Source organism: Babylonia areolata, chromosome 24 (genome assembly GCF_041734735.1).
Source record: "Babylonia areolata isolate BAREFJ2019XMU chromosome 24, ASM4173473v1, whole genome shotgun sequence".
Taxonomy (NCBI): Eukaryota; Metazoa; Mollusca; class Gastropoda; order Neogastropoda; family Buccinidae; genus Babylonia; species Babylonia areolata.
In genome coordinates, this window is record NC_134899.1 from 15,831,527 (window position 1) to 15,836,526 (window position 5,000).

Consider the following 5,000-nt stretch of genomic DNA (forward strand, 5'->3'; position numbering starts at 1 on the left):
GAAGGTGACGCTGAAATGAAAACTTTTCGCAGCGGTGTCACCGTGTGCACGTCTGTCTGTCTATGTAAGCTACAGCCCTTCTGGTAAGCCACGACGTCTCAAGCGCCTTAGGGGAAATATGCACTAAACCGACAAACATGCCAATACAGAGATATATGACATTTGCAATCAATCTAAAGACACTGTATCGATGGAGTAGGGTTGTAAGAAATGGATCACATTCTTCACAAACACTTTCACTCCAGAGGGTAGTTTTGCTGATTGTGAAGGTGGTCAATTACTGCACACATACGTCTGTATGAGTGGGGGGAAGGGGAGGGGGGTTGGGGGGGGGGGGGGGCGATGAGGGTCGTCTGGTGTTTCGAGTCCTGACTGTCTGTAGATGGGTGAAGTCCTGGCGTTCAGACCGGTGGGAGGTGCAAGAACTTGAGGACGCCAGAGAGTCACGTGATAGGGTCTTGAGGACGTCAGAGAGTCATGTGATACCCCATCACGTGAACGGTGACGTGGAAACGTTCTTGGTCTATTCACTGAAGTGGTGCTGTTGACGACAGCAAGCTGTGAAGTTCTCTGTAAAAAAAAAAGGAAAAAAAAAAAGAAAAAAAAAGAAATAAAAGAAAAAAGCATATTCCTCTTAGAAACCAATGACATGGTTATGATTATTTTTTATTGGAGCGGAGCGGTGGCCTAGCGGTAACACATCCGCCAAGGAAGCGAGAGAATCATGAGTAAGGGATCTAATCCAAAACTCGCCACAATTTCATCCCCCTTCACCTAGACCTTGAGAAATGGTTTGGACATCAGCCATTAGGGTGAGAAGACAAGCCGATGTGCTGCTTGCAACATGCCCGTAAAAATAACCCACAATGACAAGAGAGATGTCCCTGGAAAAATTCTGTTAAAAAAAATCCACACGTTGCGTGTGAAACAAAATATACTTTCAGGTACGAAAAAAAATCAAAACCAAACACACACACACACACACACACACACACACACACACACACACACACACACACACACATATATATATATATATATATATATATATATATACACTCTCTCTCTCTCTCTTACACAAGAAAGGGGGTGGTGGGTGGTGGGGGGGGGGGGGGGGTAGCGATGTACTGTGGCGATACACTCTCCTCTGCTAGAGCAGACCAGTTTCTGACAGAAAAAAAAAATCTGTTGCGACAAAAAACAGAGCACATTAGAATACAACACAACACAACACAACACAACACAACACAACACAGTACAGCACTTACACTGTCTATTAAGCATGTTATTGCCTTCTACCGCACTATCTCTCCGCCGCTATCCCTGTGAAAGAAGGTAACCCCCTTCCCCTCAACGCCACTCGAGTATCTTTCAACCCACACCCACAGTCTCGCCTACTAAAGTCTTGTGCATACACTGTAGACCGGGGAAGAAAGACATTAAAAGAAAGAATGCAAAGAATGCCAACAACTCGTTAAACTCAACTCTCTTAACTCACAACAGTCTGATGGTTTTCGATATTGTCAATAACGATATAATGAGAACTTTTGCACTCACTACTCGCGCGCACGAGAGAGAGAGAGAGAGAGAGAGAGAGAGAGCGTGCGTGCGTGCTTGTGTGTGTGTGTGTGTGTGTGTGTGTGTGATGACAAACAGCAGTGGTGTGGTTTACCGCAAGTCAGCAAACAGTGAATTCGTTCTGTATTGCTTTCATGGTTGATAGCGCAACACCACCAACACAGCAAGATCTCAAACAGGACCGACAATTTCTCGTCAACAGACTTGACTTGCTGTGGCCGAAGAGTTGGGAGACAAGCATACTTTTTTTTTTTGCTCATAACCCCTCCCTGCGGCCACTACGACGTTTCGCTCCCATCTCCACCCCTCCATCCCACCCCCACCCCCTTTCCGATCCCTCTTTACATTCTTCCTTCTATCCTTTTCAGTGTTTAGAAAAAGGTAGATTTCTTTTTGATAATTTTTGTTTTTTTGTTGTTTGTTTGTTGGGTGGATGGGTGGGGAGAGTGGGAGGTGAGAATGGGGAGGGGAACAGCGTTTAATTCATGGCCTCTTGAAAACGGAATGCTTGCTTGGGCGGTGAAACACGATCTCTCTCTCTCTCTCTCTCTCTCTCTCTCTCTCTCTCAGAAATGACATGATTATATAACTTTTCAAAAAACCTTAAAGTTACTCAAGGAAATGTCATGAGCCAATAATCTTTGTCTACTTTTTCAGTTATGAAATGTTGTGTCCATGACATTGGTCCCTCCCCCCTTTATTTTCGGTATTTTGTGTGTCGCAATTGTATGTATATACCTCCTTTGCAAACAGGCCGGTGGCCTTGCAGTAAAATATTTCTGAGTTCTGAGTTCTGAGTTCTCTCTCTCTCTCTGTCTCTCTCTCAGATCTGGTTGTGTTCACCTAAGTGGTGGAGCTGGAAGGAGAGGAGTTGGAGAAGAAGGGAGCCAATTCAGGTCCAACGAATCAGCTGCCATTGTATTATTTTTAGCAATCAGTTGGGGTTTTTTTGTTGTTGTTTTTTTGTTGTTGTAATATTAAAAAATATAACGTCATTCCATACCTCCTCTGACTAATCATGATGATAGTGACGACGACAGCAACAAATAATAATAATAATAATAATAATAACCAACTTTAATTTGACTTGTATGATAATTCCCAAAATGCTCTAAAAACATAGGAGTGCGCATCCACACTGGAAACAGAAGTTTCGTAATTTAGTCAACTAAGTTTCCGATCACACACACACACACACACACACACATACATACATATATATATATATATATATATATATATATATATATATATCCACTAGTCATTAATATACCCCTTGACCTCTCTCGAACATCTTCCTCCCCCTACCCGCACACACACACACACACACACATACACAAAACAAAACAAAATCCACAACTGAAATGTCGTTAGGAATGTCACACCTTGCACGTACACAAGAGGAAGGTAGCAGAATGGTTCAGAGGCTCATCTACCAATACAGAGAGTCCGTGAGGATCTGGGTTCGAATCCCGCTCTAGCCTTTTCTCCCAATTTGACTGGAAAATCAAACAAAGCGTCTATAGTCATTCGGATGAGACGATACAGCAAAATGTCCCGTGTGCAGTGCGCACTTGGTGCAGTGAGAAAGAACTCATGGCGCAATGAGAGTGTTGCCTTCTGGAGTGATGGCCTAGAGGTAACGCGTCCCCCTAGGAAGCGAGAGAATCTGAGCGCGCTGGTTCGAATCACGGTTCAGCCGCCGATATTTTCTCCCCCTCCACTAGACCTTGAGTGGTGGTCTGGACGCTAGTCATTCGGATGAGACGATAAACCGAGGTCCCGTGTGCAGCATGCACTTAGCGCACGTAAAAGAACCCACAGCAACAAAAGGGTTGTTCCTGGCACAATTCTGTAGAAAAATCCACATCAATAGGAAAAACAAATAAAACTGCATGCAGGAAAAAATACAAAAAAAAAAAAAAATGAGTGGCGCTGTAGTGTAGCAACGCGCTCTCCCTGGGGAGAGCAGCCCGAATTTCACACAGAGAAATCTGTTGTGATAAAAAGAAATACAAATACAAAAAAACAAAAAAAAATTGTAGAAGAAATTCTGATGGGTCCACAAATATATATATATATATATATATATATATATATATATATATACATGCACTCAAAGCCTGACTAAGCCTGTTGGGTTATGCTGCTGGTCAGGTATATATCTACATAAGAGATGTTCCACATCCCTTGCACCTGAACCCACCACGATTCTTTGCCACGTGTGTATGGCTTGGCACATGTGGTGCAGCGAATATGGTTTAGTCCGCAGGCAGAGAGACTTCAGGGAAAGCTAGGCCCTAGTTCTTAAATGAATGGAAACAGACACAGACACTAAAACGTTTAAAACGATATGTTTGGATTGATAAGTTTGGATATCCCGGGGCAGATCGAGCGAAGTGACATCGCTGAGGTTGCACGTGTGTGTGTGTGTGTGTGTGTGTGTGTGTGTGTGTGTGTGTGTTTGGGGTGGGGGTCGGGGAGTGAGGGGGTGAGAATGGGAGGGGGGGGGCGGGAGAAGGGAGGTGGAGTGTGTGTGCGTGCATACTTTTGTTTCTTTTGAATAACTAAGCTACATTTGCTTCCTGCTTTTAATTTACCTGTTCATTGCATAGACAGTTTCTTCCTCTTTTTTTTCTTCTTTTTTGTAATCAGAGAAGGACGACAACTTATCCATACCTTGAATAAGCGGAACCTTATTTTTGCATACGTCGACCTTTTTCTGTTTTATTTGTTTGTTTTTTTTGTCTCTACGAGGTCGACAAATCCGCAGGCAACTATACTGCCTAACCGTCACACATTGACACAATAATGCAATATGAACCTGGTTAGATAATGGTCAGTAACAGTAATAAACCAGCCTGGACATTACAATTTGGTGTTAGAAAAAAAAAGCAGTCTAAGCAGGCTTTTTTTTTTTTTTTTTTTTTTTTTTTTTGAGGGTCGTGGTCAACGGTGGCCAGCAGACTTTATGTGGAAACTCCAAGAGCTCTGGCCGGGGAACATAGTCCGGAAGAAATAATATAGGCATGAGCGTGTCTTAAAAGACGTATGCATATCTCCCGCTACAATAACTAATTTGCCACCGCACGATAACCAACCGAATTATATATATATATAGTCACATAGATCAATGTTGTTACATAATTGACACCACGACAGCGGTATAGACATAAACAGCTCAATATTTTGCATACAACAACACCTGGATATTCTCACAACAGAGCAGTTTCGCCGGGGTGTAAGTGAACGCTTTACTGGTCAACAAACCGACCTGAGTGTGGCATGTTAGTTTTCACTCACTTCTCAGCCATTGTGAAATGACAACATTTACTTCGCTTGCTCTGTGTGTGTGTGTGTGTGTGTGTGTGTGTGTGTGTGTGTGTTCGGCGCAGCAAGCCTTCCTTTCCACAGAAGTTCAA

At 43.1% G+C, this 5,000-nt stretch overlaps 1 protein-coding gene across 1 annotated transcript in view; it reads right to left on the bottom strand.

Moving 5' to 3' along the window:
- Positions 1-5,000, bottom strand: part of LOC143298536 (galactoside alpha-(1,2)-fucosyltransferase 2-like) — a 7,484-nt gene that overhangs the window by 2,278 nt on the left and 206 nt on the right. Inside the window, exon 2 of the mRNA XM_076611398.1 lies at positions 1-570. This exon is cut by the window's left edge and continues 2,278 nt beyond it. The gene's annotated coding sequence lies outside the window, so the exon portion shown is untranslated. The remainder of the gene's footprint in view (positions 571-5,000) is intronic.